The following is a 5,923-nucleotide window of genomic DNA, read 5'->3' as shown; positions in this document are numbered from 1 at the left end:
CATCTACAGCACCTGGTCTTCCTAGGTGGTCTCCCGTCCAAGTACTAACCAGGCCCGACCCTGCTTAACTTCTGAGATCAGACGAGATCAGGCATTCAGGGTGGCATGGGAGCATCTCTCTTTCAGCATGAGGGAACTAGCAACTTATATAGGTGCTCAATAAACGTCAGGCTCCTGCTTTCCCCAGTGAGGCTCTTTCTACAGGCTGTTTCCCTGATAAGTTTTTTTAAACAGCTTTATCGAGATATAACTCACATATTTAGAATTTACCCATCTAAAGTATGAAATTCAACAGCTTTTGATATATTACATTATTAATTTTAAAAATGGTAAAATACATATAACAAAATTTGCCATTTGAACCATTTTTAAATGCACAATTTAGTGCCATTAAATACATTCACAGTGCTGTGCAACCAGCACCGCTATTTATTTTGAAAACTTTTTCATCACCCTTCCTGGGTAAGTTGCTAACTTGAAGGTTAGAATCCATGTCTCCTGAGGGTTCCTGAACCACTCAGCTGTTTTGGAGAACACCTGGTGGAGCCCAAGGAACCCAGTTAAGATTCCAAAGGAATAGGAAAAGGGAGAGTATAGTTTTGGTGTTTTTAATGTTTTTGGTTGATGGCACCTCCCTTGGTTATAAACCTTTCGTCGCGTGGGGGAATTTTGAATGTCTCTTTATATCCTGAAGCATTTATGAGTTAGTTGCTTGGGTAACTTCCTTGCAATGACTGGGGTTCTTTAAGTTTTTTAAGGATATCTCGATCATGGGAGAAAACCTGGCAATGAGAAACCAGTCTCTCAAATTCACACGTGGAGGATTGATAGAGTTCCACATTTCTTCACCTAAATTCCTTCAGCTGGCAAAGGTACACTGGCAACCTTGTTGATTATGAGCACTTGGTTTTCAACTTGATTGTTATTTTATGGGTAAATATCTTATAGGCAGGTCTATGGTTTTCATTAGGGGACACTTAAAGCAAAATGTAGCTCGTGGACCTTACTTCAGTGATAAACTGTGCTTATTTTTAGCCTCAGGAGGAGAAAACACTAATGACAAAAAAAAAAAAATCCTATGATATTTGGCCTCATTGAACTGTATTCATTTGGCAAGAAAAGCCCAGGAAAAGCCTTAGCTGATTTCCTTCCAGTGGTCAGGGAAGTGGTGGAAGCTGATATGTCCCCAGTCGTGGGCGACAGAGTAGCAAGATTAGGTGCTATTCAATTCATTCTGCTAGTTCTTCCTCAGTATCTTGGATTAAATATTATAAATTTTTAAGTGCTCATTAATTTCTCATTTTGCATAACAAATTTAAGTCCTTAAGCACCCAAGTTCAGCATGTATAGACAGTTTAAATTACCATCTCTGTAAACGTCAATGTCTTACCAGTCAGTACGCGAACATTAGCCCTAGTGTTTTTGCCAGATTCTTCTGGACTGTTCTGGACTTGGAAGACTTGGGGCCCTGTTCTAGGTCTGGTCCTCTGGGGCTGTACCAGTTTTATCCATCACATACCCACTCCCCCTGTGAAAAGTCTTTAATTAGCTTAGTGTCCTCTCTAATTATTCCAACTAGTTCTCATTTTTGTGCCCGGAGCTAGAAGGAGGTGCTTGAATCTTGTTTTGGAGGAGAACTGGAAAAGGCCTCCTGGTTTTGCTCTCCCTTCCCCTTACCCAGCTTCTTCCTGGAGCTCCATTTTCTTCGCCAGACAGTTCTCGATGCTGCCTTCTGGGTGAAATTCATTTGACACAAATGGCTTCATAAATGGGCTTTGCCTTTTTCCTCTTTTGATCATTAAAAAAAGAAAACACCCCAAACCTCTTCACAACAAACAAAATGGAACAGCTTTTCACCACTTAATCAGTGATTTCTCACTGTCCCTTTGTTCTCATTAAAATATTAGATGGAGAACAGAGGTGTCAACCCAAATGCAGTCTGTCAATTAGCTCATCAGTGGTACCTAAAGCAGGTTGGAAAAGTGTTTGTCAATTGATGGTGATTTTTTTTTTTAGCTTAATTGCTACCTTGCTCAGAAAAGAAAGTAATTAGCTGGGGTGCGGGGAGAGTGGGAGTAGGAGTGTCACCAATGGAGGAAAAATTTGAAAGGGGAAGCACTTTACAAACTTCATCTTTTTGTTGGGCATAGAGACTATAGTTGCTTGCCTGAGAAATGTTTATTTTTTTAAGTTAGCTTTTACTAGGTTATACATCCACATGATTCAAAATTCAAAAGGTTAAAAGTGCTTACAGTGAAAAATCTTCCCATCCCAGTCCTCCTGTGGTTTAGCGACCCTCCCCAGAGGCTGTATTTTATTTCCTGTGATTTTTTCCAGGGAGATTTCTTGCATATACCGGCAGGTATTTCTGTTATTTTCCCCTCCATTTTACCTCATGATTAATTGATGATGGGAGAACTAATGTCTAGCTGGTGATTTTTTTTTCCCTAGGGATGTGCACTGGAACTCTGTTCCTGGGTTTTCCCTATCCGCTCGTGATGGAGGCACAGGTATATTTTGGAATAGTTCTCCAGAAGGTTCTGCTGCGTACTGCTGAGTCTTAACTGATCTGGGTCCTTAACTGGTAGAAGCTTTGTCCTGAATCTTAGCCGATCTAGACCTCATGAAACTTAAGGGCCTCAAGAAGCCCCAGAACCAGGGATGGGCCAGCTTCCCAGTATGTTCCCTGCCCGCTTCTTTCTGTGCAACTCATTCACAAGGCGCACATCACAGTACCAGCCATTTGTTAAGAGCGACTATGGTCTCGGTTCTAGATTCCTATTAGTGAGGCTCTGAGCTCACTGGAGTCTGTGTTACCCCCCTGGGGATACACAGGTGGCTGCTTCAGGCCCACACCTGCGAGGGGAGGGACAAACCCAGTTCTGTGCTATGTAAATGTTTAAGGAGGGCTTTCTTAGTGCCAGGTGGATATTAGGTGCTGGGACACAGGTTGACCTGAATGAAGCCTGCCACCTGGAGCAGCGCTGGTGAGATGGGGGTGCCTGTGGAGCCACTCTTGGGGCAGGCACTATAAATGATGTTTGAAAGCCTTAAGTCAGAATACCTGATGGCGCCCTGTGCCCATTTTTCCTGGTTTTCTCTTGACAAAGAGGTGATTGGTGTGAAGTATTGGCGCCTTCAAGGATGTTCCATCTTCAGAGTCCCTTTCATGAGGCTCCCCTGAGGAAGGGCTCCTGGCACTGCCAGACACAGTTGTGCTTCTGAGTGAATAACAGGGTTATTTTTACCCTTTCAGACTCTGAATTGTGTAACTGAACTCGGTTTCTCCTTTTGAGTTGGCAGCGCTTAAAAAATGTGGATGCCACTTCGAGGGCACTTGGATGGGTTGGTGATAGCACGCTGTGGGGGCGGGGTACAATTGTGACATTGTCTGGCCCTTTTAGGGAACCTGTGGGTTTTTAAATGGAGGAAGAGATGAAGACATTGCGAATAACAGCCACCGCCTGGTGAGTTAACCTCTGAGGCAGAGAGATGTAGAGAAACGGGGGGCAGGGAACCGTCCCTCTAAAGTCTGGCTGTCTGCCTCTCTCCAAACTCATGCTGTCCGTCCTCTCTCTCCTCCCTGCCTTCTCTCTCCCACCCTCTTTTTGTCCCCTTGCCCTATCTCACCCTTTCCCTGCACCCTTCTCCCTCACCGTGCTCCGCTTGCCTTCTGTTTACCCCCACTCTCTCTCTCTCACCAAACTTTCTCTTCCCCTCTGCCCTCTGTCCACCCACCCTCTCCTGACCTTCCCTCCTGCTCTCTTTCTCTCTTCCCCTTCCTCGCAGCCCCTCTCTTTTTTGACCCTTTCCCCCACCTCTCTTTCCTTCATTCTGTCTCTTACCGCATCTCCCCCACCCTGTCTCTTCCTTACCCTCTCTCTCCTATCCCTGTGTCTATACTTCTTCTATTTGCCCGCACCCCATCTCCATAGCCCACCTTCTGTGCACTCTCTCCTTCACACCCGCTGCCTTTTCTCCCACCTTCTTACTAAGCCCCTCTTTTTCCTTCCTCCTCTTCCTCCCCCTTTTTTCCCCACCCCTCTTCCTCCCCATTCCCCTCTGTCCCCCAGCTCTTCCTCTCTCTCCCTCAAATCCCCTCCCTCTTCTCATGTCCCTCACCCCTCTCTCTCATTGTCCTTCTCCCTACCCGGGCTCTCTCCCCCGAACGCCCCCCACTCTGTAGTCTCTTCCCTCCTCTCTCTCCCCCTTCCCTCTCCACACTTCTTCTCTCCCTCAACCCCTCCCACTTCTTCCTTTAAGCCCTCTCCCAGGCGGTATTGTCCCATGCTTCAGGATTTTCAACTGATGTCACTACCTCCTTTGCTCAGTCAGAACTACTGTAGCCGGTGAAACTAGATGAAACTATCATTTATAATGTGTAGTCTAAGGTCAGGATAGCCACATGAGGATGAGTGGTCCTCTAGGGAAGAGGAAACCTTTGGGGAGTGTACCCCTGTGAGCACATCTGGGAAGGGCTCCTGCTACTCCTCAGGGCAGGGAGAGCCTGGGACAGGGGTGACAGGCATGGGAAGGTCTCCCCAGCCCATAGCCTTGGGTGACCTCTTCAAGAGTGGCTCCCTGCCAGTGAGGGCAGTTTGGAGGATGGCAGAGAGGGCTCCATACCAGAGTGAGGGTCGGGTCGGGTGTGTCTTCTTCTAGCTCCAGTATTCTCTAACCTCAGAAAATGCTCTTTGTTATAAATATATGATGACTATATCTTATAGAGTTTAGAAAATAGGGAGCAGGAGAATTTAAATTGACCACCCATATAGTACACCGATACAATCATGTCATTTTATTTGGGTACATGTCTTTTTAGGCTTTTTACTGGATAGTTGTAGATATATGTACATTTATTGTTATAAATATAAAATCGCACATCCTAGTTTCTTTCCCACTTCATAGTCATCTTCAAAGCCAGCATTTTTAGTAGCCGAATATCTGAGTTCAAGAATCTTAACTTGTATAACCACATTTCCCTACCACTTGAGCATTTAGGTTGCTTCCACAATGCTGATATTATAAGCATGGATATGATGGACATAATTGTTTTTATTCTTTAAGGAAATCAGGTTGTAGTCAAGGTGATATTTCATATCCATTCTTTGTTTCCATTGCCTCCAAATGACTGGAATGGCCCATGAGGATGATAAGGAAGAGGAGTTTGGTCCATAGGGATTATTACATGTAGGTCAGCCAGGTACTTGCCATCCCCGTGTTTGTTTTCAGTTTTAGTTCGAGAAACTATGTGCTCATATGGATTATCATCCCTTCTATACTGTGCGTGTGTGAGTATGAGTGTGTGAATGTGTGTGAGAGAGAAACCCCCGAAGGAGACTGCTCTTGGGGCTTTCACATTCCACAGCACTGAACCTAGTTCATTGCACCATCTTGAGATGATTAACCCTGGTTTAGTGCTCAGCTGTGAGGTTAGGGGATGCACAATGAAAGGTGAAACCCTCAGGGCTTTGGTTCCTTCTCTTTCTTTCCCCCTCCCCTCCCCTCCCCTCCCTTCTTTCGCTTCACACCCTGACTGGCATTTAGAGGAACTTCATTTCCCAGACCGTAGGGAAAACTGTGCTGAAGGCCCTGGGTCCTTCATATTTGCCTGGGATATGAGTTCAAGTCCCATGCTGACAAGGGAAAGGTCATGGCTGAAATAACCTTCCTGTGGTTTCCTGGCTTAGCTTTCTGTCATCATCATACACTCCCTCCCTCATCCCCCTCTCCCCCCCAAAAAATTGCGTCATTAGCTTCATAAAGCACCAGTTAAGGGTAGCTAGAACTCCAGGATCCAGGCTGGAAGAACTATCTCAAAGTTTTGCCTTCTTGATGCATCATTTTGGTTAAAAGACTTCATTGTATAAAGTATTTGTTCCTCAGCCACCGAGTGTATGTCAAATGTCAATTCATGTACCTG

General features: G+C 45.3%; 1 pseudogene; it reads right to left on the bottom strand.

Annotated features, from left to right (window-relative positions):
* Positions 1 to 117, bottom strand: LOC111741723 (annotated as a pseudogene).
* Positions 118 to 5,923: the final 5,806 nt, after the last annotated feature.

The sequence above is a fragment of the Pteropus vampyrus genome, unplaced genomic scaffold (genome assembly GCF_000151845.1).
Source record: "Pteropus vampyrus isolate Shadow unplaced genomic scaffold, Pvam_2.0 Scaffold81, whole genome shotgun sequence".
Taxonomy (NCBI): Eukaryota; Metazoa; Chordata; class Mammalia; order Chiroptera; family Pteropodidae; genus Pteropus; species Pteropus vampyrus.
The sequence above is the reverse complement of the archived record's forward strand: the minus strand, read 5'-3'. Positions and strand labels throughout refer to the sequence as shown.